This window comes from Canis lupus, chromosome 4 (genome assembly GCF_003254725.2).
Source record: "Canis lupus dingo isolate Sandy chromosome 4, ASM325472v2, whole genome shotgun sequence".
Taxonomy (NCBI): Eukaryota; Metazoa; Chordata; class Mammalia; order Carnivora; family Canidae; genus Canis; species Canis lupus.
The window spans coordinates 25,535,663-25,562,091 of NC_064246.1; the positions used below are offsets into that span (position 1 = coordinate 25,535,663).

Consider the following 26,429-nt stretch of genomic DNA (forward strand, 5'->3'; position numbering starts at 1 on the left):
AATGTCTGTTCATGTGTTCTACCCAATTTTTAATTGGATCATTTTGAGGGTGTGTGTATTGAATTCCACCAGTTCTTTATATATTTTGGATAGTAATGCTTTATCTGATGTGTCATTTGCAAATATCTTCTCCCATTCGGTAGCCTGTCTTTTAGTTCTGTTGATCGTTTCCTTCTCTGTGCAGAAGCTTTTTATTTTGATGAAGTGCCGATTTTTGTTTTTGTTTTTGCTTCCTTTGCCTCAGAAAACATATCTAGAAAAAAGCTGCTACAGCTGATGTCAGAGATGGTACTACCTTACTACAACGGAGTAAGAAAGTGGTCCAGTTTCATTCTTTTGCCTGTAGTCTTCCAGTTTTTTTCCCAACACTTTGTGTTAAAGAGACTTTTTGCCATTGGATATTCTTTCCTGCTTTGTTGAAGATTAATTGACCATATAATTGTGAGTTTATTTCTGGGTTTTCTCTAGTGTTCCATTGGTTTATGTGTCTGTTTTTGTGCCAGTACCATACTATTTTGATTACTACACCTTTGTAATGTAATTTGAAGTCCAGAATTGAGATGCCTCCGGCTTTTCTTTTTCAAGATTGCTCTGGGTGTCTAGGGTCTTTTGTGGTTCCATGAAAATTTTAGGATTGTTTGTTCTAGTTCTGTGAAAAATGCCATGGTATTTTTGATAGGTATCACATTAAATCTATAAATTGGTAGTATGGACATATTTATGGACATATGGACATATGGAAATATGGACATATGGTAGTATGGACATATTTAACAATATTTGTTCTTTCAGTTAATGGGATTTCTTTGTGTCATCAATTTCTTTCATCAGTGTTTTATAGTTTTCAGAGTAGAGGTCTTTTACTTCTTTGGTTAGGTCTGTTCCTAGGTATCGTTATTTTTGGTGCAGTTGTAAATGGGTTTGTTTTCTTTCTTTTTTTTAAAGATTTTATTTACTTATTCATAAGAGACAGAGAGAGAGAGAGAGAGGCAGAGACACAGGCAGAGGGAGAAGCAGGCTCCATGCAGGGAGCCCAACTCAGGACTCGATTCTGGGTTCCTGGGATCATGCCTTGGATCGAAGGCAGATGCTCAACTGCTGAGCCACCCAGGGGTCCCCCGGATTTGTTTTCTTAATTTCTCTTTGTGCTGCTTCATTATTGGTATATAGAAATGCAACAGATTTCTATAGATTGCTTTTGTATCCTGTGATTTGACTGAATTTATTAGCTCTAGCAGTGTTTTGGTGGAGTCTTTCAGATTTTCTGTATCATGTCATCTGCAAATAGTGAAAGCTTTACTTCTTTACCAATTTGAATGCCTTTTATTTCTTTTTTTTTTGTCTGATTGCTGAGGCTAGGACTTCTAGTATGCTGTTGAATAAATGTGTTGATAGGGGACATCCTTGTCTTATTCCTGACCTTAGAGGTAAAGTTCTTAGTTTTTCCCCATTAAGGATGATGTTAGCTGTGGGTTTTTCATATATGGCTTTTATTATGTTGAGGTATGTTCTGTTTAAACCTACTTTGTTGAGGATTTTTTATCATGAGTGGATGTTGTACTTTGTCAAATGCTTTTTCTGCAGATAGAGACTATGTCTTAAACTTAATTTTTATCATCCATGCTGCCTATCACAGGGGCATACTTGATTCAATTTAAAAAAAAATTATAGAATATCAGAGTTGAAAGAGACTTTACAAGCCGTGTAGCTGAACCCATGCTTGAATCCCTTCTGCACAATCCTCACAAATGATCATGTTGCTTCTGCTGAAATGTTGCAAGGTTGGGAGCCCATGTGCCCAGAAGCAGCTTTTGTCTTTAGGGTGTATTATTGTCTACTTGTATATTTGGAGCTGCTCTCTGCCCTGGGTCCAAATAGAGCTAAATAGGAGGGAGAAGGGAAGTACTGAGTATCTAGACTGCCAGACACAATCCTGGACTTTTTGTTGTTGTTGTTGATTGGTTGCTTGTTTGTGTTTTTGTTTTTTGTTTTAGTTTTTTATTATAATTCCAGATAGTTAATATACAGTATTGTATCAGTTTCAGATGTGCAGTATAGTGATTCCAGCAATTCTATACATTACCCAGTGCTCATTATGAGAGGTGTTTAGGTGGTTCTTTTTTTTTTTCTTTTTGAGAGCGAGGGAGAGAGAAATCACACGTGCACACTCAGGGGCCAGGGGGAGGGCGGAGGGAGAGAGAATTTTTTTTTTAAAGATTTTATGTATGTATTTATTTATCTATATCTATCTATCTATCTATCTATCTATCTATCTATCTAATCTATCTATAAGAGAGAGAAAGAGAGAGAGGCAGAGACATAGGCAGAGGGAGGAGAAGCAGGCTCCATGCAGGGAGCCCGATGTGGGGCTTAATCCCAGGATTCTGGGATCATGCCTGGAGCTGGAGTCAGATGCTCAACCATTGAGCTACCCAGGCATCCCAGGGAGAGAGAATCTTTAGCAGCCTCCACCTTAGCGTGGAGCTGGACTCACAGCCCCGAGGTCATGAGCTGAAATGCAGAATCAGATGCATAACCGATTGAGCCACCCAAGCGCTCCAGTAATAAAGGATTATTTACTGCTGCCTGGTTATATGCCATAATTTACTTCCTCCTCACTTCTGTTCAGAAGCCTATTTTCCTTTTAGGTTTAAAGGGCCTGCCACTCAATGTCTTGTAGCACCTTCTCCTCTCAAATGGGCTGAGGAATGGACATTATCCTCACTGAACATCTGAGGAGATTGAGGTCCAGAGAGTTAGGGTCAGACATTGAGCGGTCCCACCTCATCTTCTGACTGCAGAGCCAGACCTTTCTTTATACCACTGTGGGCTTTCCTTTCAAGTTGAGGATGTGTATCTTTCCAGCACTGTACAACTCCTTGTTCTGGTCTGCTAAACCATTAGGGTGAGAGTTAATGGTGAATGCTTCCCAGGTGTGACTGCATACTGTACTGTCCTTGTGGGAGAGAAGGGGTTTTACTGACTTGCACCTATCAGCATGCAGCCTTACCCAGTGATGTCATTTACATGGCCACTTCTTTTTTTTTTTTTTTTTTTTTAGCAGTTTATTTATTCTTTCCTCTATTCATTCAAAAATATTTATTGAATGCATACTCTGAGCCAAGCACTGTTCTCAGAGACACCCCTCCTCTCATAGAATTTTTATTCTACTGGGACAGGTGACGATAAGCAAATAAACCAAGAAGGTAATCACAGACTGTGTTAAGTGACATGAAGGAAATCACGAGCCAGCTGGAAGAGAAAAACCAAGAAGTGAGGCTGTACACATCATGCTCTGGAAAGTTCCCGAGGAGAGATGAAAGGATGAGAAGGGGTCGGCTGTGGGAAGAGCTGACGAGCTCAGGGAGGGAAGGCTTCAGTACTTGTGTTTGAGGAAGAAAAAAGCATCTCATGTAGCTGAAGCAGAGAGACCCATGGCAGGGCAGCAGAGAGTTTAAAGCTGGCGAACAATACAATCTGGTTTGTGTTTTTAACATCACTGAGAGATGTGACAATTAAGTGAAACGTGTGTTTCTGGAGTGTGTGTGTGAGGGGAAAGTTGCTTTAAAAGACAGAATTAGAATAAATGGCAGAATTTGACTATGCACCATAATAGCATCATATCAACGTTACATTTTCTGAATTTGATAGTCCATTGTGGTTATGAAGAGAATGTCCTTATTCTTAAGAGGGGTGAAGGTTCATGATCTTTGCAGCTTATCTCAAATGGTTCAGAATAAAAAGGAAGAATCAAAGGTGGCAAATTGTTAAGGGCATATGTGTATTTATTGTAATCTTCTTGCAACTTTTCTGTAGGGTTGAAAGTTTTTCAGAATAAAACTTTAAAGGTCACTGAGGCTGCTGTGTGTGGGAGAAGTTATGGGGGCAGGAGAGGCAGTCCTGCCGGCAGGAGGACACTAGGAGGATGGCCATGCACTGGTGTTGCAGTAGAGAGGGAGAGGGGAGGACAGATCGGAAATGTGTTGTGGAGGTGGAACCGTCGGAGCTTGCTAATGGATTGGATGTGGTGGCCAGCGGGAAGAGGGGGACGTAGAAGTTGCCCTTTGGGGCTCCCTGATGGTTATGGACTGAATTCCAACAGCTTTCCCCCCAATCCGTTTAGTCCAGTCAGCTCCTCTATGGGTGGTTACCAGAGGGATTTGTCTCACAGGTGAGGGAAGGCTTGGGGAGAAGCAATTCATTTGAAGGTAGCAAATACAGGCAGAAAATGTACTATATAAAAAAAAAAAATTTTTTTAAATTTACTTACTTTACCCAGAAAAACCAAAATACAAGCGTGAGATCAGGGCTCTTCACACTGAATTCTTTCCCATTAGGTGGTTGTGAAATCAATGTAGCGAATAGCTACTTTATCTTTAAAGAAACAAACACACTGAATAAACAGCTTGTCCTGTGTAGAAAGGGTAAGTAAGGTCTCATGCAACTTGTTTTAGTTCAATATGTATCTATGTATATACTAGATCACTATGTAAAATGCAGTTTTTACTTTGAGTTACAGTCAAAAGTTGGAAAGCCATGCAGAGGATTATTGTAAACAGAGGTTTTGCAGTTCCCATGGGAATAAGAAAGCAAAAGACAAACTCACATGGGTGGCTACTGTTGGCTGTCTTGTGTTGTTTATTTCTGTAATGATTGATGGGCTATAAGTCAGTGTTTTCTTAGTTGACCTCATAGTCATCCTTTCAGTCTTAAAGTCAACATGTGTTGAGTGCTTGCTGTGTGCCAGGCATTGTTCTCGGTAGAGGAATGAGCAGGACAGATGTGACCCTCAAGAAGCTTACATTTAAGCACATTACTGAGTAAAACCATAATATTCCCTCAGTTGTATTAAGTGATAGGTGCTCTAAAGATTTAGTAGGACTGGTCTGGGAAGGTGGCATTGGAGTTCAGACCCGAGTGAAAACTGAAGATACTGCTTTGCCTCAGGGAAGAGAGTCTCAAGCAGAAGCAACAGCCTAGGTGAAAATCGTGAGCTGAAAACAAGCCACAGGTATTGGGACCTCAGAAAAATGGCCCTTGAAACTGTAGTGTGTGAATCCGAGGAGAATGAAGGGAGAAGAAGTCAGATCTAAGATATCTTCTTTGGAGATAAAGCCAACAGGACTTAGTAATGGATTGAATGTAGAATATAGAAAGAAGGACTTAAGGATGAATCTGGGTAGATAATGATGCTGTTTACTGGTAGGGAGGGCTGGAGGCTGATGCATAAATGTGATTTGAGAGAAAAAGAAATCTGTAGTTCTTTATCTGGTCATGAAGTTGAGAGGCCTCTTGGACATCCATATAGAGACTCCGTGTGTTCAGTTTGGTAGTCGGGATCTTGGGTAAGAGGTGTGAGCATAGAAATACAAATCTGATACTCCTGAGTGTATAGCTGGAATGGGGCTGATGAGCCTACCTAACTAAGCTTAGCTGGGGAAAAGTGCAGATCAGAAGAGCAGAGGCCCGAGGCCAGATTCCCAGGATGGGTAAGAGAAAGGAAGACAGTGACAAAGGATTTTTGAGCTAAGCCATGGAAAGCCATGTGGAAGCCTAGAGAAGGTGCTTGTGGAGGGGAGAAAGGAGGGCTTAATATCAATTTATGTAGAATTGACTCCCCACTTTTGAGCTCTGCACCTACTAGCAGTAAGGGAAGTTACTTATCTTGAGAGCTTACTCCTCTGTGTAAGATATATGTGTTTTTAATTTTAAAATGTTGTATTTAATAAATTGGTGATAATAGTACTCATTTCACAGAGCTGTTTGGTAAATTAAATTAGTTAATACACAGAGTGCTTCAAACAGTCCCTGGCACATAGTAAAAACTCAATAACTGTGACTTGTTTGTGGCAGTGGTGCTTATTATAAGAAATCAATTTGGGCCTAAGGTCTAGATTCCAGATTAGTAGAGAAGAAAGATAGTGGCAGTGCTGGCTATTCATCTGAATGTGTTATGTGATAATCAATGTTGTTTAGCTGGTTCCCTGAGTAGCATATTAAAGCGATATTGAACAATTGAGGGGACCTTGTTACTAGATTGCCATTAAATGGTGATAGTAAGTGAGCCTAAAAATCAAAATAATGGAAAATGGTCTCCTTTTTAAAAAACATTTAATTTGCTATTTCTTGATCACACATCATCCTTCTTTACTTTCAAGGTCAGGGAGAGACAGTCATTTTTACTAAACTGCCACATCTTCACACAAATTATCATCTGAAGGAGCTTCTTAGAATTGACAAATGAACTCTCTTTTCCTTCCCAAGAGGAACTTGTTAAACCAATAAAGTTCAAAATTCTAATTCCCATTTCTTACTAGTGTGCACCATTTTATTCATCTTGAATAAACATACAACCTCAAGCATCCTACTAGGCAAATAGATTCTTTTTTAATTAGTGGCTCTATACACAGAATTTTATCATCGTGAAATCTATAAACCAAAAGGGAACAAATATTTACACTTGGAACTTCATGTCAACAGTACTCCGAAAATGTAAATGTATCTCCCATGTTTCTGCTATGGCAGTAGAAAAATAAGCTCAACTTCTTAGGAGCGTGTCTCCTCTGTTACTTAGGGAATGTGGAAGATCTATATAAGTGTTCTTTCTTTGTGACTGGTGTTACTTTTTTTCACACAAAGTCTTGTTTTATTAAAAGCTGATCTTCACTTTCTGTTTTTTTTTTTTTTTTTCCTGTAGTATATTTCATAGGCATCTGTAAGTATCAAGACAGAATTTTATTTTCAGGAGTTACTGCTTTTGTAGTTCTCACACAGAATTATTTCTCACTTTAAGTAGACCTTTTATTCCAAAGCAAAATTAAGCTGACCACAAGGGTTTCTGGGAAAAGAATAATGTAGAGCTAAGGTTTTGTGTGTCAATATGGGTAGTCTACTGCTTTCCACAGGAAGATTTTAAATGATGTCTAAATATGTAATGGTTTAAAGATCCCAATTAATATGAGAAAGCTAGTTAAAATTCATTGAAATAATTTAAAAAAGGGGGGATGATTTTGCCAAGATTTCAGAGATAATTTTTTTTTTCAAGGCTTTACTGTAGTTTTGATCAAGCTGCATTAAGTGTCTGCCTAATTTCAGCTATTACATGGCGGTTATACTATGCCTGCATCCCAAAATGATTTTAGGTCACTTAGGTTATTAAAATATATTTAATATACTAATCTGTTTTTCAAAGCATCAAAAATAATTAAGATGAAGGAACAGATAAGCCCTGTGTCTGGAATGAATAATTTGGTTCTAAATATCCTAGAAGCTAAGGAGAAGAGAGAATGATGTGGTTTAAAACTTTAATTCTCAGACGGGGAGACAGAGATTTGAGAAGATAATTTTTTTCCCTGCTTTTTCTGAATTTAAAGGCAATTTATTTTGAATTTTAATCCTATATAGTCAACAGTGAGTAACACAATTGACAATCTTTCTTCCCTCTTCTCTCCTCTTCCCTAAAAGGGAAATACCTGATTGTTCAAAAAAAAAATTAAAAAAAGCATGCTTTTATATAAAAAGAAAAATTTCAGACAACTCAGAAATACATGTATTGAAGTTTCCTTCAATGATGTTATTTCTCAGTTCACAGAAAATGGTGACATTAAATCATAACTCAATGGAGATGTGTTGTTTTATTTACTTATTTATTTATTCATTCATTTATTTATTTTTAAGTAGCTCCATGCCCAACAGAGATCAAGAGTTGCATACTGTACTGACTGAGCTAGCCAGGTGCCCCAATGGAGACTTTTTTTTTTAAATGGAGACGTTTTTGCAAGGGGCTTTTATTATAATAAGTTTAGCAAACATTTATTGGGCATCTCAGATTTGTTCATGTTAGGAATATAGAAATGAGTAAGAGAACTCTTTCCTTTAAGCTTAGGATTCATGGGGTTCACTTACAGTTAGTAATTCATCAGATATTCCATATTTATTCACTGAGGACCTAATATGGGTATAGTAGAGTGGTCAGCTGGGGTCTAGTAGGGTGGATGCATCAGTAAATGAACCATACAGCTAATGGTAATGTTGTATGCTGAGTGCCTGGGCTTGTGAACGAATCACCTTGAGAGCACAAAAGAGAATTTTGTATTGAGGGGGGAGGCTTTGCAGAGGGAGGAACTTTTATGTTGAAGTTAGTATCAGAGTGCACCAGATAGCCCAAAAGTGGGGAGGACGTTCTAGGCAGAGGGAACAGCAAGCTCAGAGTTTTGGAGATGTGACCCAGATTGCATGTAAGAGCAATGGTAAGTAGTGGATGGCCGAATAGAGTGTATGGCTCTGGGAAGTTGTGTGGGAGATGAAGCTGTGAAGACAGTAGAGTTGTGTCCAGGAAAAAAAAAATTGGACCTTATTCTGTAAGTAGGCTTTAAAGCACAGGAGGAAGGGTTTATGTTTTAGGTACAGAACAGGTGGAAGCATGAAACATCAATTGTGGGTTGGAGAGATTGGTGACAGGGATTGTGATGCTAAGTGAGGTAAGGGAGAACCGGTGTAGAGCAGCATCTGTGTGGGTTGAGAGGATGGATCAAAATGCAGAGACATTTCTAATCTAAATTGTGTGGGATGAGAGCCAGGAGTCTGTGAGGGATGACAGTTGCAGAGGAGAGAACTGGTCTCTGGGAATACCGACGTCAAGGAGTAGCCTAGGAAGTGGGCCTGTTCGTTGTTACTGTGTATTCGAAGCAGTTTTACTTCTCAATTTGTTCCCTTTAAGTAATAATTGTATTAGTAAATAGTTTTTTTTAAATAAATTTTTATTAAATATGGAAATTGTTACCCTCTTGGCCTATTCCAGGGATCAAACCCGTGATTTAGCTGAGCAAACCAGCCACCAGCTAGCCCCCTGTATTAGTAAATATCTTAATAGAAATGTTACTTTTGGGATCCCTGGGTGGCGCAGCGGTTTGGCGCCTGCCTTTGGCCCAGGGCGCGATCCTGGAGACCCAGGATCGAATCCCACGTCAGGCTCCCGGTGCATGGAGCCTGCTTCTCCCTCTGCCTGTGTCTCTGCCTCTCTCTCTCTGTGTGACTATCATAAATAAATAAAAATTAAAAAAAAAAAAGAAATGTTACTTTTATTCACAATACATCTCATTATCTTATACATATAAATCTTTAAGTCTTTAAGAGTAAAAAGCCTCTTTACAATGCAATCAAACTTGTTTAAAAACACTTTTTTTTTTTAAAGAAATCATGATGAAATTATATCTGCCACTGTGTAGTCTCCACTTACCCTCTCCTCAGTCAGGCAGAGTGGTGCACCTTTCAGGGTGTCCTAGTCCATGTTCCACATGCCCCTGCCAGAGGCAGGGGGAGGGGGAGTCTTTGGGCTCATGCTAGACTGGATGCTGGCTTTTCCACCTTTGAACTATGTGATTCTGGCCCTTTTACTTTATCTTGGAGTCACAGTCTTCTCATCTGCAAAGTGGAAAGATTAGTATCTATTGTAGCTTCAAAAGAAAAAGCATTTGTTGACTCAAACAGGAACATTTCAGGAAAGTTCCTTGGCATTTTGAAGAGGCCATTTTGCGGTTTGTAGCATTGACATTCACACCTGGTTTGGGGCCGTGGAAAACAAAATATTCCCTTACAGCTTTTAAAAAATTACCCAGCTGTTATACCCAGCAAACACCCCTATCCCATGTCTGACCCAAGCCTTATTCATCCCTGATCGCCTCCCCCCCCTTTATTATTGGTAAAATATACATACCTGCTGGAAAAAAAAAAAACAATTTACTCTTTTACGTTGTTTCCTATGAGTACCTTTTAAGCCTGGAGTGGCCTGCTGACTCTTAAGAAGTCTCACAGGTGATATAAACTAGGGATATGTTCACTTCAAATAATGGAGAACTTCAGGGGAGATAGAATGTGCAGGAGTTCTTTGTCCTCTTGGCAGCAGTCGTGGGGAGGAACCCTGGGGCACACAGCCAGCTGCCTGTGCTGCCACAGTGCCATCCAGACACAGGGCCTTTGCATAAAGGCTTTCTGCTCATCTCCTGCTCTGTCTCCTTCACACAAAGTAACTGCTTTGTGTTTAGGCATCACTTCTTCATGGGAACAGAGGGAATGGGCCAAGGGTAACAGCAAAAGCCTTCTCTTGGTGAGGCTTTTCCTTCTTATTCAGGAAATGAGGCAACCCCCTTCCCACCAGGGGCTTCTGCTTTTATTTCATTATCCTGAGCTGAGTCACATGGCCATCCCCTAGCTGCAGGTAGTCTGGGAAGTCACGAATTTAGCTTTCCAGTTTTTGTTGTTGTTGTTGTTAGAATGCAAAGAAGAAGGCGGTGGAAATGGGTCTCTATTGGTATTACATTGTATGTACTCTTCTTAGGGCAATATTATCTTGGTAGTTACCAACTTCTGGATCTTATCTAGGGTGGCCAGTGTCCTGGTTTGCCTGGGACTGAGATTTCCTGGGATGCAGGACTTCCAGTGCTATCACCTGCACAGTCAATAGGAAAACCAGGATGATTGCCACCTTAGCCTTGTCATATTCTCTTTGGTAAGTGTTTCATCTCTTGAGGATGGAACCACCTTGACTAGGCTGACAAAGACTGAAAAGCAGTTTAATAATTGAATTTGAATAATAGCTTAATATAGGATAATAACTTAATTATAAATTATACAAAATATTGAGTAAACTATTAAATAATAATTTAATAATTTACAATGAGAAATAAGTGATATTGAATCCATGGAGCATATTGGAAGCAGAACTCCATGGAGCTGCTTAGCGCATGTGAGATTTTGACCAGGTGTCTTAGGGCTGCAATGTTACTCAACTCTAGGGGGCTCTGTTCACAGCAGCCTGGGATTGATTCCGTAGTACTTGTGATTAATTGACTGATAATGATACTGAAAAGAATTGTATGTTATCTCTGGCAGGGTATGCATGTTAAACCCTGTGCTGCAGACATGCACTAGCTAGCACACATGTGGGGGTAGAGTATTAGAATCAGAGGCCCTCCTGATGCCAGGCTGCCTGCTGAGTTGACCTTGAAAGCAGTCTTTTTTTTTTTTTTTTTTTAAATAAAGATTTTATTGGGAGATCCCTGGGTGGCTCAGCGGTTTGGCACCTGCCTTTGGTCCAGGGTGTGATCCTGGAGTCCCGGGATCAAGTCCCACATCAGGCTCCATGCATGGAGCCTGCTTCTCCCTCTGCCTATGTCTCTGCCTCTCCCTGTCTCAGTCTGTGTCTCTCGTGAATAAATAAATAAAATATTTTTTAAAAAAATAAAGATTTTATTTATTTGAGAGAGAAAGCAGAGAGAGAAGGAGCTTGAACAAGGGGAGGAGCAGGGGGAGAGGGAGAAGCAGACTCCCTGCTCAGCAGGGAGCCTGACACAGGGCTCTATCCCCTTAACCTGACATCACAACCTGAGCCAAAGGCAGATGTTTAACCGACTGAGCCACGCAGGTGGCCTGAAAGAAGTCTTAATGTAGACCCTTCGTGGATGACATGGTTGAGAGAATGGATCAGAAAGAACCTTTTTCCCTTCTCTCCCCCTTCTACCTGAAGCTGAGACCTGGGCTGGATGTGTCTGCTGGGACTCCCCGAGTCTAAAGGATCCTTCACTTCACTTAGAGCCTAGAGCTCTGACCCTTCTTCAAGATTTTCCTCTGCCGTCCTCCCCTGTTTGAACAGAGATTAGTCTTTTTTTTTTTTTTTAAGATTTTATTTATTTATTAATGAGAGTCACAGAGAGAGAGAGAGAGACAGAGACAGAGGCACAGGCAGAGACACAGGCAGAGGGAGAAGCAGGCTCCATGCAGGGAGCCTGATGCAGGACTCGATCCCAGGACTCCAGGATCAGGCCCGGGGCCGAAGGCAGGTGCCAAACCGCTGAGCCACCCAGGGATCCCAAACAGAGATTCATCTTATTGTTAATAGGAACCTGGCTGCGTGCCTCTTTTCCTTCACCTCATCCTAAAACTGTGATGCACAGTATATGTTTTCTTGCGTGTGTGACTTTTAGTTAATATTTAACGATAATTTCATTCTGTATCCATCCTCTTATATCTTGGAACTAGTCCATATGCCTCTCAATTCTAACCTCTATTGATTAAGTTTTTTAGGGAAAGAAAAAAAGAAGTGTACTGTTCAGACATATTCTCTTATTAGTAAGGGCATTACTTAGTATGTGACTAATGCTGTGCATCTATAACCAGTTGTTCTACCTTGTGAGTACCGACGTAATTTAGAAAGAATTCTTTCTTTGTTAAAGACCTTTTCTACGTGGGCCACATGTTTCCAGACCTATTTCATAGTAATTTGTGGTTTTTTAGGTATGTCAATAGAGATGCTGTAGCCAGTATGCCTGGATTCTGTTAGATAAACATTTTGTAAGATTGCTTACTTTAAAAAATTGTCTTTGTTTAAAAATTTAATTTCTTCTCTAATGTCTCAGTGAATAAATTTTTAGAAAGTCTGATAAATTCCAGTTAAAATATTTTGTTTTTAATATTTTAAGCATTTTAACATTTTGTTTTAAATATTTTAAACCTTCTAGGGGTGCCTGGGTGGCTCAGTTGGTTAAGCCTCTGCCTTTGGCTCAGGTCATGCTCAGTAGGGAGTGTGTTCCCATCATCCCCTTGCCCCCTTGTCCCCTACCCCTCATGCTGTCTTTCACTCTCTCCCAAATAAATAAATAAATGTTTTAAAAAATATTTATTTATTTATGTATTCATGAGAGACAGAGAGAGAGAGAGTGAGAGGGAGAGGCAGAGACACAGGCAGAGGGAGAAGCAGGCTCCATGCAGGGAACCCGACGTGGGACTCGATCCTAGGTCTTCAGGATCATGCTCTGGGCTGAAGGCAGCACTAAACTGCTGAGCCACTGGGACTCTCCTTTTTTTAAAAAAAAAAAAAAAGAAAAGAAAAAAACCTTTTAACTCTTTCTGAAGGCTGATACAGTAATTTTTTTTTTTTGGTCCACATACTTTCTTCTGAATTTTAAGAGATCTACTAGAATTTGTAACATGCCTAAAATATAGATGATCATAGGGGTTTTTATTAAAAACAGCTAAATAAAAATTTCAATGAATGATAGTGTGCATATGATAATATATATTTTTTGATAATATATTTTTCATCATTTATATGCTGTTGGGAGAATGACTCATGGGCTGTTTTCTCTTGAGTTCCTGAGAGTGTATAAAAAGATTACAAACAGTTGGCAACAGAATTGAAATAATGAATGTGTAGAGTAGAGGGAAAAATGTTTCTCATTTATTCCACTCTTACCTTGATGAAACTTTTACCACTTAAAATTTTCCAGTAAAAAGTCAAGGTCAATAGGTGAGTCTAATATGGTTCTACCCATCGTGGTCTAAGGATTTCTTGACTTGTCATACAACATGTATGTACAAAGGAGAAAATACAGTTTGATTTCATGAGAATAAGGAGTCGGGTATGAAAGGACAACCACTGTTTAAGGAGCAGGAGATATTGTGGAGGAGACTGGGTAAGATAAAAGTTGACATCACTAAAGCTCCCAATTGTTGATCGATCGCCCATTGTATCTCTAGCTGCCCTCCTGGCAATATTTTAGGGATGTTTTTCCTTTGATCTTTATGTTAGTAGGATGTCCTAGGCCTTAGGATCCAGCATTAAACTGAGCTGAAAACAAAGTGGAGTTGTGATCCTTGGGAGTAGTCCTTAAGGTAGAGCATATCTCAGGAGAGAACTGGTGAATGACCTTGGGCAATTAAAGCCTAATTTATTGGACAGTATCATGGACAACCCAATGAAAACACACAAATACTTACAAAAACGTGTAAAATTCAAACTCCAGTGCATTGGTTTATACCTTGACACTCTTGGATAAGTTATCTTGTTTTTCTACCCCTGGGCTTCCCCTTCTGTATATTGTTATCCATCTGGGTTTTGATTTATTTTTCATTGCACACTTGTTATCCTTCTCATTGCTTCACTGTGGGAGAAGATCTTTTTTATTCCAGAGCTGTAACTTTGCTGCCTGGGACTTTTACCTGGGAGTCTCAATGTCCTCAAACTCTATAAAAGAAATAGAAGATCCCTTTTCTTTAACTCCCTATATGTGTGTTTAGTCTGTTAAGGAATGTTGGCAGTTAGTGGGAGGGGGAGGGAGGATGCTCACCTAGAGGCTTCCTTTGTTCTAATTTACATAGTTTCTTAACATATTCATGGCTCCCTTCTCCTAGCTTAAAATTTTGAGCTCTTAGAAGACTTAGATGTTTTGGTTTTATATGCATGCATTTTGATTGAAATCCCTGGGTTGAAAATTTCCTAGATGTTTGCATACTCTACTCAGCCTAGGACATTAAGGGTTATGTAAAAAATTAGCTCCCTAAATGACCATTAACCAGAAATGTTATCTGTCCAAAGAGAGGATTCATATGACTCCAAGTATGCATTGCCCTCTGCATAGCATATTAATTTTGGCAACCAGAGATAGATGAGAATTTTGCTGCATTTAAATTTTTCATTGTGATGAGACAAATCTATTATTATAAAAGCTCTCTCTACTCATCAGTGAGAGTGTTTCCTTCTGTTGTTTTAATTAAAGGAGCAGTGTATTTTTAAATTTAATTATGGCACTCTGATGATCCGATACTGGCTGCAAGCTAAGAATTCTTTGGATTTTCAAGATTTATAATGCATTGGGAGCAGTGCTGACCAAAAGAATGATGGAAATGTTCAATACCTACATTGTTCAGTAAGATAGGCACATACGGCTGTTAGGCACTTAGAATGTGGCTAGTGAGAGTGAGGAATTAAATTTTAAATTTCTTTAATTAAAATTTAAATAGTCGCAAGTGGTTAGTGGTTACCATATTGGATAGGAGAAATCTAGAGCATGTAGAAAATTTCCATTTAGTTGGAATAATGTCCTGGGATTTCAGATTTCTTTGTTTTTGGTTTGGAAGTTGAGGCTGGTTAAATTTGAAATTAATAATGGATAGTATTGCTCTTAGCCATAGGGAGAGACTTTAACAAAGATGTGAGTTTATCAGACTTAAATATATTAGAAGTGAACTTCTTTGAGAAGGCAAGTATTCATTCCAAAAATAATTCCAATATAATTAATTGAATAAATATTTGGAAAATATTCCCTGTGTATAAAGAAGTATACTAAATGGGAAGGCTAGAGGTGAGTGGAACTTAGGTGGTCCCCTCAAGGAGCTTTCCATTTTTTTTTCCTCCAGAGGCCATGAGAGGCCAACTTTTGTCCTAAAACAGAGAATGCCAAGTGGAGCATTATCATCAGGATTGGCTTCACTGCTTTCAGGAGTGCTGGGGCTTAACAACAGCTCAAGGAGGAACTGTTTATATCCCAGAACATAGAGTTGCGTATCAACTCTAACACACAAGATTAATTTTGGTTGAGAGAGGGTTGAAGTGGGTTTGGAATTTCTTCAGGTGTGCGCTGCAAGAAGCTCTGCTGCTGAGTTCCAGATGTGTTTGAGCAGGCCCCTTGGGTGCACCCCACTTCTGGGAGATGGACTTTCCCCCAGACTCTGGAATGCTGGAGGTAGAGACATTGAACATAGCTGCTTCCCCATCCACACTCCCCCTCACCAGGACGAGGAGAAATTATTGATAATGCTGAGTTTTGCTCAACAACCAGGAGTGTCTGATGGAGACAAATGTTCTCTTAAACAGAAGTATAGGGACTGTTAGGCAAGCCAGCTTTTTTAAAGTCACAGTAAGAATTCAGCTTTATTTTTTCCCCTCCAAACTAGTAAGACCCCACCAAAGTTCACTTGGCTGTGCTCTTAGTTGGAAACCCAGGGGCCAAATAAAAGCCACAGAAAAACAGGCTACATCTGCTCCCACTTGTACTACTTTACTTGCTCACTGAGTTCGATGTTTTTAGCTAAATAAATCATAAACTTATATCAGAGGGGTGTGTGTTTCCCCCAGTCTGTTACCCATCCACACCCCCATGTCTTCCCACTGTGCCACTAACCAGAGCTCACTTAATACTGCTTAGAATCAGGGAACTCGGAACCTAACTGTCCTGGGCCCTCTTTCTGGCAGTTGGGTGAGTCATGAGGGCCTGAAGGGTGAAGCTCAGACAGGCTGGAGCAGTAGGTTATGGAATAAGAAAGGGAGACCGTGTAAACAGTGGTGAGCTGGGCATAGCAATTACTGATCTGATCTCATGGTACAGATGTGGAAGGAGGAGATCCTCAGCTCCCTGGGATAGGGGACTTGTGTCACGTGGACTGTGTCTTGGCAGCTGGGCCTGTGAGGATCAAATCAGCAGAGTTACCCACTGCTCTGTGGTTTGTTTTTGCCAGGTCAGGGATACAGTTCTTCAGGCAGCCTGTCACATCTGAGACCGAGGGAGAACGGGGAGATGGGTTGACAGTCTTCACAAGAGGTGTCCAGACACTCCTGGCTCAGAACTCAGCCATGGATAGTGGGATGCTTGCCTGTCTGTGTGCTTGGGTCCTTGGTCTCTGGCCTTGGGCCATGATGTCAGCCTGACTAGGTTGGCACATGTAGCCTGGAATGGTTTGGCACACAGAGCCTGGAATGGGTTAGGCTTCTGCTTCAGACATTAAGGAAGGGAACTGGCTAGTCCTTCCTGAAATAGTGCCTACAGGCTGGCACAGCACTGACTGGCACCTGCCCCTTTCAGAGGTGGGCTCAGGATAACTGTGTGGAAATTTTCCAGTGTGTGGGTTGTGGGAGTATATCCCATCTCCCTCCGAGCCCTTCCAGGCCAGAACATCAGTGGAGTTTGCAAAGAATGGGTTAACTATTAGAGGAAAATACTTCCAAAAGTAAGTAGTCTGGGTACAGATGGGAAAAGATGGGTAAATTTGACTTTCTGAAGATTTGAAATGTCTGCATCACTAACAGCAAAACTGCAAATATAATTAAAGGACAAATGGGAGACTGGGAGAAAATAGGCCACATGTAATAGACAAAGGATAAATACATAAAATATAAGGAACCTTCTGCAAAATAATAGGTATGATTTTCTCCCATTTGGCAGAAATTAAAAAGATTAACAATCTGACAACAGTGAGGAAAAGTAAGTACATTTACATATGTAAATGTTCAGACCTTTTTGGGAGGGTAATTTGGCAATATCTATGAAAATAAGGTCAGATATCTTTGATTCAGTAAATTTTGTGTCAAACAAGATACACATGGGTATACTCTTATTCCATCATTGTTAAATAATGATAAAGTACAGAATAACTAACTGCACGGTGATACATCTAGCATATGGAGTAGTATGCAGCACCCAAAAATGTGGCAGATCTGTATGCAACTGATGTGGGAAACTCTTCCTGATAAATTTTTCTTGAGAAAAATTATGAAATTATCACATTTATGTAAAAAAATTCCTCATAACTAGACACTTCTATATGTATTACATTTTATAGATTCTGTATGTGTTGTACATATGAAATCTATATATAAAATCATTGAATTCCAAGTGTTTTTTGTGGATTCTGTTTTTTTTTTTTTTTTTTTAAGATTTTATTTATTGGGCAGCCCCAGTGGCTCAGTGGTTTAGTGCTGCCTTCAGCCAAGGGCGTGATCCTGGAGACCTGGAATCGAATCCCACGTCGGGCTCCCTGCATGGAGCTTGCATCCCTCTCTGCCTGTATCTCTGCTTCTCTCTCTCTCTGTGTGTTCTAATGAATAAATAAATAAGATCTTAAAAAAATATTTTATTTATTTATTCATGAGAAACACACACACACACAGACACACACAGAGTGAGAGAGAGAGAGGCAGAGACACAAGCAGAGGGAGAAGCAGGCTCCCTCTGGGGAGCCAGGAGCAGGGAGCCCGATGTGGGACTTGATCCCGGGTCTCCAGCATCATGCCCTGGGCCAAAGGGAGGCGCTCAACTGCTGAGCTACACAGGCGTCCCTTCATGGATTCTAAAACATGTTTTTCACATGTTAACATTTCTAAAATCAGTGTATCTATCAATTGGTGGCATAGTTTAATAGTTAGACTTTTTCTTTCTTGGTGAAATATAATGTATATTATAAATGATAAGATTAGATTTAATGACAAATGTTACATAAATGCATTACTAAAGGACTCTAAGGAAGAACTGGGATGGGATTGAGGAGATGTCAGTAGAGACATGAGTTCATCTGTATCATCTGTATTATTTGAAAAAAATTTTTAAAATGTATTTATTTGAGAGAGAGAAAAAGAGCATATGCATAGTGGGGGAGGGCAGAGAGAGAGCATCTCAGGCAGATTTCCTATTGAGCATAGAGCAGATTTGGGGTTCACTGTCTATGACCTTAAGATCATGATCTGAGCCAAAACCAAGAGTTGGATGCCCAACTGACTGAGCCACCCAGGCACCCCTGAAATTTTTTTTATCTGTGAAAATGAATTCATTCCTGAGCCATTTCCGTCTACGTTTGCCATTAGGTACTCTGCTTCATCTGAGAACTGTAAGTAAGGCCCAGGTGACTGAGGGATTGTTCAGCTCACTAAGAAGTTAAATAGCTGTAAAGAGTCAATGGGAGAGAATTGTGTGCTGAGGTCTAAGGGGACTAGTACTCTTGCGCCCAGGGCTGGTTACTCTATCTTTATCTTTCCTGCCTATGTGAAGAGATTGAAGGCCTCAATCTATAAGGTGGAGCCTGGTTAGCCAGGGGTAATTACTGCAGAGTTACTCATCCACCTGCTTGGGGGTTCCCTAAGGCACACCCAGTCCGTGGTATCCCATCTACTGTTTGGATGAAGGAATTCTAAGGTGAGGCAGAAACTAGGTCAAACCAAGGAACATTACCTAACGACATTGAAAGGAGAATGTCTGGGTGAAGAACTAAGCGTTAGTGGGGAAGAGCGAAAGGAGTAAATGGGCTTTAATGTCTGAAGGGTATAACGAGGCAGGTAGGAGATGACCTGCCATAGGTGGGAGGTTGGGTTTGTTCTGCTCTGGAGGCTGGACCCTGGGATCCTTGTATGTAAACAGGGCATAGTGTGAGTGTCTTGTCATAAATGAGAGCTGCATTGTGTAGATACACACTGAGAGTGTACTAATGAGACTTTAACCAATGATGACTATTAAAAAGCTACAGAGTGGGGGCACCTGGGTGGCTCAGTGGTTGAGCCATCTGCCTTTAGCTCAGGTCGTGATCCCAGGGTGCTTCTCCCTCTGCCTGTCTCTCTGCCTCTCTCTGTGTCTCTCATGAATAAATAAATAAAATATTTTTAAAAAGAAAAGTACAGAGTGTAGTTTATTGTAAGATGACAGGCAGAGCTGTGGGAGCCAGAGGAAAGAGAGAGCAGTCCCTGGAGACTTCTTGGCCAAGATGTCATTTGTGGTTGTAGAATTTGGACCTGTGATTTTGAAGGAGGGATGCAAAGGAAAGAAAGGAGGGCTCGCCACTGAACAAAGGCACACAAAGAATATGAGGAACTGTGAGCAGTAGCTTCCTTGGTACAGGCATACAAACAGGTATATAGAACAGGTGTATAAAAGGGAAGCAGTAGGAAGTAAGATTTAAAAAGGTAGCTTATGGCCAGACCACAGAGTGCTGAGAATGTCAGGTTTAGGAGTTTGACCTTGACTCAGTAGGTTCATGTTTTCTGTTTAATCTCCTGGTTACCAGGTATTTTTGTAACATCATTGGTTTGACTTTTATTTAATTCACTCACTTCAAGTTTATTTCCTAAGGGTTCGTGATAGAGGCTTGAATCTTGTGTTAAAAGTTTGTGAGAACATAGGAGTTTTTTGCACATAAATGGCTGAATTTCAGAATTACATTTGTGTTAAACGCTTTGGTTTTTCTCTCTGCCTGCCAGCATTTGCAAAGAACCAATTCACTTTCAGAGGAGGTGCTATTATTTACCCCTATCCAGTGAAAGTGTAGAGCTGAGTCCTGCATGAAGAGGTAAAATTGAACAGGACAGATTGATGGATTAAAGTTAGTGAGAGATGAAAATGAGTGAACATTGTTTTGGGCAAAGCTGTGATTCTTGCTCTCTTTCCTCTAGCATGATTTGGGAAATATTTTGTCCTGGTGGTTCCTTACAGCCTTTCTTTTAAACCTGGCCACCTTTCCATTGCCAGGTCAGCTTCCATGTTAGCTGATGCTGCTACTGCTTCAAGTACTGCCTTTGGTAGGAAGCTTCCAGTTAGCTTTCTGGATTCTGGCTTTGGCTCCTCCAGGAGTCTTGCTGAGCTGACCTTAGGAATCTGAAATGTGGAGGGTCAGTTTGCAGTAGGGAAATGCTGTAGCAGCTCTTGCTTTTTCTGCCGTGATGTAACTTAATCAGATCCTCTTGTTTTTCCCTGAATGGTATAAGCAATTGCACTGAAATGGTTGGTTATTCATCTGTGCCTGTGATGCTTTAAAAAATAATAATTTCACTAATATGTCACAACATGCATTATTTATTATTTTAGTAAATGGATTTTTAAACAAGCAACAATTTACAAATTTAAACATGACAATTAACATGATATGACATAAAAAATTAAATAATCTCCTGGTGTCTTTGTTATCAGCGTTGCATTAATGATCTTAGCCCTTCTGGGAGCTTTCATTTTTTTTGTTGACTCTGACGGATGATGGCAGATTGTGGTGGTGATATGCTTTTATAAATTAGTTTTTAGACGAAATGATACTGGCATGTAATGTGGACTGCCAGAAATAAAATTGTTTCTCATTGCTAGTATCATTTTGACTCACATTCTGAGTTCTTTAAGGAAGATGTCCACTATAGGTTACGCATTGGTGGGCCGTGGTAGGGTTTACCTTCTGCTGAAGCCGGTGTAAGTCTAATGAGTGTTTCCTGTTCTTTCCTCCTGGGAGTTATGGGGTGGGCTCACTATTTAGGCTCAGCCTGCCGACTGCTCTTACCCTGGAGTTTGAGCCTGGACAGAATGTTCTAAGATGCAGGGACAGTTAGGAGTGGCAGAGTTGCTAAAATTACCAAGATTTCCTTCCTGGATAGTCTTAGTTGCACACATTGGTGTTAATACAGTGTTTACTTTTGTACATTTTGCACTGGTACCTCTAACCACCTTTGTGCAGAGAATCAGAACGTTCAGCATTGGGTGACAGACAGTCCAAGATTTTGCATGGTGACACTGTCTGCCAACCAACAGCTTGCATTCAGTAGTGTGGATATCTTCTGTGCTTAATTGTGGTGTTCTTTGAATATTTAATAGAGCTGAATTTCAGACTGTCCTCTGAGGAATTTTAGGCCTTGCAAAAGTACCTTGGGCACCGGATAACTGAGTACCTCAGTAGGATGGAATCTTCATGGTTTTTCTTTCTGATTACCATGCAAATATATTACAGTAGGTTACATGGAAGTTTTCCTGTTGTTTAAGATTTTGATGCAGGCCCCAAAACTGTTGCCAGTAGGTGGTAAATACATTGTTTGAAAAGAGACTCTAGAATCTCTTTTGCAAGATTTGTCAAGAGGTGGCCAAATGGGTCTACTAACTATTATATCCCCCACCCTATAATCCAGGCTGTGCCAGGAAGACTAGAAAGGATTCTATGCAAGGAACTCCTGGGAGTAGTAGAGTGTGCTCTTCCTGGAGGAAGTGAGAATTCTCTCTATCCTCCCTCCAGTCTATTTGAGATGCCCAAACTGGTATGAGATTAGAATGAAATCCTAAGGAAGAGTTCTTGAGATTGTGGTGCATGTCTCCTGGAGTTTGGGGATGTCTGTGAGCACAGAGATGGAAAACAACCACGTGACTAGAACTACCCTGGTGTGGGGTGGGGGATGTGTGGAGAGGGGCTGGCAAATGCTTGACCTTAACTACTAACCATGAGGTCAGCCTGAAGGGGAACTGTGAGTCATCTTGAAAGACCTTCCCCGGTACCAGGACTGCCTAGCAGGCCAGCTGTTGGACCCCAGCAGAAAGCAGGTATAGGTGAACTACAGGGGCAGGAGCTCAGAGAAGGAGGTGAGAGATGGGCCAAGGACAATGAGCAATTGTACCATTCCCTGCATCAGGCCAAATAGAGGTCCTAGTGAAGGAGTCACATGCATTTGAGCTCCTTCAACTGGCAGCTCTTTTACAGGCCAGAAGATCTTAGACAAGTGAGTGGATAGGCTTCTCCATTTTCTTTTCCTCACACTTGCCTCTTTTCATCTCTGACCCCTGCCCTCACCTCACTGCTTGTCTGAGGAGGGGAAAAGCTTCACGTTGGATGAAATCAGTTTTGATTTAGACTAGACTGGACTTTTTAATACCTGGAAATTTGGTTATATTCATTTGAGATCATGATTTCTTTTTTAACTTCTAGCTACCAGTCAGTAGTTTTAGGTTACAGAACCCTGAAAAATCCTTCCATGATGGCATAGTCAACAGTCTCCGTGCCAGTTGACTAGAGCTGAGTTTTATAATTACGTGCAGTTTCGTTTATTTTGTACGCTGCAGATTTTAGGCATCGAGTTTTGCCAGCAATTACTGTGTCATCTGAGAAAGTTGAAATTTCCCTATAAATGAAACACTGTAAATTTGGTAACTCACTATACAGCTAATACAGGTCATGTCTGCATATTGGCATTAGGGACTCCTTATGGATTAGGCTGGAACTTTGCAACCTTGAATTGTAAATTTTTTTTGTTTTTGTTATTCGTTTGTTTTATAGTGGTGAAAAACAGGACATAAAATTTACCATCTCAACCATTTTAAAATTAAAGTATATGATAGTACAGTACATTTAAAAAAACTTTTCTTAAAATAGATTTTTTCTTTCTTTTTTTTAGAGAGAGAGTTTATCCAGGGGGGCAGGGAGAGGGAGAGAGAATTTCAGGCAGACTCCCCACTGAGCTTGGAGCCCAACAAGGGGCACCATTTCATGATGCCAAGATCATGACCTGAGCCAAAATCAAGAGTTGAAGCTTAACCAGCTGAGCCATCCAAACATCCCATTAATATTTTTATTTTTTTAAAGTAATCTCTGTGCTGAACGTGGGGCTTGAACTCACGATCCCAAGACTGAATGAGTGAGCCAGGAGCCCCTTATCATTCTACTTTCTAAGAGTTTGATTACCATAGATATTTTATGTAAATGGAATCATATAAGATTTGTCTTTTGTGACTAGCTTATTTCACTTATAATATTCCCAAGCTTTATCCATATTGTAGCATAAGGCCGAGTAATATTCTAATATAAGTATGTACCACAGTATCTTTATTCATTCATCTGTTGATGGACATTTGAGTTGCTTCCACCTCTTAGCTATTATGAATAACACTGCAGTGAATGTGTTGCAAATCACCTCATTAGGATCCTGTTTTCATTTCTTTTGGGTACATTCCCAGAAATGGGCTTGTTGGATCCTATGGTAATTCTATTTTTAATTTTTTGAGAAATCTCTGTATTGTTTTCCGTAATGGCTACAGGAAATTACCTTCCCACCAACAATGCACAAGGGTTCTGATTTCTCCACATCTTCGCCAACACTTGTTCTTTTCTGTTCTTTTGATAGAGACCATTCTGATGGGTGTGGGGATGTTTCCCATTGTGGTTTTGGTTTGTATTTCTCTTAAGGTTAGTGGTGTTGACTTTCTGTTCACGTGTGTGCTAGCCATTTTTCAAGTCCTTTGCCCATTTGAAAAATCATATTGTTGTTTGGTTGTTGGAGTTGTAACAGTTCTTTATATTTTCTGGATATTAGTTAACCTCCTATCAGATATATAGTTTGAAAATACTTTCTTCTGTTTCATAGATTGTCTTTTCATTTTGTCCTTTAATTATATACATATATACATACACATATATTTTTTGTTTGCAGTTAAAATAGTATAATTATTAAATGCTTTGGAAGACTGAAAAGCTTAGTAGATAATATGACAGATTTTGATCAGGTCTTCAGTATCTTCCCAGCAAGCCCTATTGAGTAAGGCATAAACCTTGAATTAATTCCATAGTTTGACTGAAACACTCTTCTTCCATAATCGTGTTGCCATGAATCTTTGCAACTTTGTGCACCCCATCATCATGCCTTCTTATTGTCTCCCACTCCTTCCTCATCTGTCCAAAGGTTCCCATTTCATCCTTGGTATCCTTTCCCACACTGTTGTTTCTTTTGCATGGGATATGGAATGACTTACCTGCCCTCCGGTTTTACCTTGTTGTTCAGGTTCATTCTCCTCCTGGAAGGCACTGCTTAAATGTGGAGATTCTTCACTCAACTAGCTTCCTTTTCCCAAAGCTTCTTACATGGCAGCTCATGTTAGAACACTTGTCTGGAGATAGTGTGTGGATTTTTTTTAACCCTCCTCCCTCTACCCCAGAACTGTGAGCTGCTGGAGCATCCAACTTGGTCTTCTCCTTTTCTCCCCCTTCATTCCTGAGGACCTGCCACAATATCTGGCCCATGATATTTCTCTCCTTTAAATGATTATGAGTGGAAAGAAAGAGCAAATGCCTTTTTTAAAGGAACAGCAGAACTTTTTACCAATTGTGCTTCTAAATATCCTTTCTCTTCTAATTTTATCCGGTAAGATTTTGGCAGCTAATTGTGGATTTTATGAACTTACATTGGGTTGCTTTTGTCTTCTGTTATAAAAGCAATAATTAGAGGAAATGATCCTTTTGAGAGGTTGCTTAATGAATTCTGCTTCATTTAAATATGCTGCTTTAAATCTTATTTCAAGTAAACTGTACTAATGCTCAAATTATTTCACTGTAGCTGAGTATTGAACCAAAGTATTATAATGATTAATTTCCTTCTGTTAAATTCCTCATAGTCTTCTGGTGGTGGAGGTGGGGCTGAACAATCAAAAAAGAATTTATTGACTTTACATTTAGTATGGTTTACTCTGCTTGATTATATCGTTCAAGTATGAATTTGTGTGTGGTATAAGATTGTGCTGTATTGGAGTTCTGTTAAACAAATTACTTTGTATTTCATTAACTATTGGTGTTTAAAGTTAATGGTTTAAGAATTCAAAAAGCCTTTTTTCCCCCTAAGTATTTGAATGCTTTTATTATAATTCCGTAACCTTCTGGTTTCACTGCATCTTTCTCCACCCTTGAAACAAGCCCAGACATACTCTGGCATACACATCAGGGAACCTCCCCTCTGCCTCTCCTCCTCACCCCAACATGACATGAAGTATCTGTCCCAGAAATCATCAGATTGTATACCCAGAGTGTTGGCCCAGCCTAGTAGCCCTTGGGCTACAGCCCTCTGCCCACTGTGGCAGCCCCACGGGCATCCATAACTCTTACCCTTGGCCCAGTAGGTTGATTACTTCCTTCAACTTCCATCAGGCCTTGTGGGCAGAGAGCACCCAGTGAGTCATGACTACCTGGAGACTCTCTTTTTTTCTGTAACCTCCTAACAAGGTGTGTTGCTCACATCCTACAGAGGATAAAAGATGTGGTGAGCATCTCTTTTGCATCTTAGCAATGAGCTTCATCCAAGATGCACTTGATTTTTAAATGATTTCTACTTGCGTCATGATATAAGTCACTAGTCAGGAAATTTCAGCTTTTCTATAAAAGATACATCTTATTAAAAATGTAAATATATTCATCACAGTTTACATTCAGTAAATGAACACTATGAACCTATAAGTAGGGATCTATCTATGTTGCTTTTTTGGCACCCAAGGTTGAAAATTTGGGAACTATTTTATTTCTTAGAACTTGAAAATTCCATAGGAAGTTAACTAGAATTCAGTTGCAGATATTTTTGCCATGTTAAATTAGCTTCATAACCATACCAAGCCTAGCATAGATACTGTAAAAGTTTTTTTTGTTCAACAAAACACAATAGGGCCTTATGTATATTTGCTGGACCTTTTCTTTGTTGATAATAAACTGTGTATTTAATAAAAATGGACAAATAAAGTGCCTATTATGGAACTTTTATCTTCTCAGCACATGTGAAATGCAATTGTAAATCAGGCAAAGAGATCTAGAACTAACTTGGATCCTCATGAGTCGGGGTGTGTAGCTTCCTTGTTTTGTAGTTATTGAAGGCAAGGCTTTGATGGGGAGCAGTATACTCCATGGACAGACCTGTCTTTTGTACCAGTTCTATGGCTTTGTACAAGTTAGGATTAACCTCTTTGAGCTTTGTTTTCTCGTTTATAAAATTGGGAGAGGATTAGGATCATAACACATGATATTAACTAATTTATTTTTTCTAGACAGCGACTTCTATTTGGATATTACTCTTCAGATGTTGAAATGTCAGTGGGTCTATTGCCTACTTATATCATGGGTAAGGTGGGCATTACTCTTGTTGTACAGCTAAGACAACGCAGGTTCAAGAGAAGTTTTGTCTATTTTGTCTTCACATGGTCAGCTTGTGGCAGAGCAAGAACTAACTCCTGCTTGGGTCTCCTAGCTCCACATTCCATGGTCTTTCCACTGAAAATGCGATTTACCATGGCAGAAAAAAGAAGCATAAGACAATTCTCTACATTTAGTCACCTTCATTTTCCAATGTC

The 26,429-nt window shown here is 39.9% G+C and overlaps 1 protein-coding gene and 1 long non-coding RNA gene across 9 annotated transcripts in view; one reads left to right on the forward strand and one right to left on the reverse strand.

The window, feature by feature from the left end:
- Window positions 1–26,429, forward strand: part of KAT6B (lysine acetyltransferase 6B) — a 186,988-nt gene that overhangs the window by 41,523 nt on the left and 119,036 nt on the right. The window contains exon 1 of one of the 8 annotated variants that reach the window (XM_049108808.1): window positions 16,016–16,117. The exons of 5 other annotated variants lie outside the window; for them this stretch is intronic. The gene's annotated coding sequence lies outside the window, so the exon portion shown is untranslated. Of the gene's footprint in view, window positions 1–16,015; window positions 16,118–16,749; window positions 16,780–26,429 lie in introns of those variants that run through there. 2 more of the 8 variants (XM_049108807.1, XM_049108809.1) reach the window with 2 other exon arrangements.
- LOC125754912 (uncharacterized) lies at window positions 6,668–14,102 on the reverse strand. Its single transcript, XR_007410029.1, has 2 exons — window positions 13,774–14,102; window positions 6,668–9,423 (listed from the first exon to the last, which is right to left on the reverse strand). It is a non-coding gene; the product is annotated as an uncharacterized LOC125754912 (long non-coding RNA).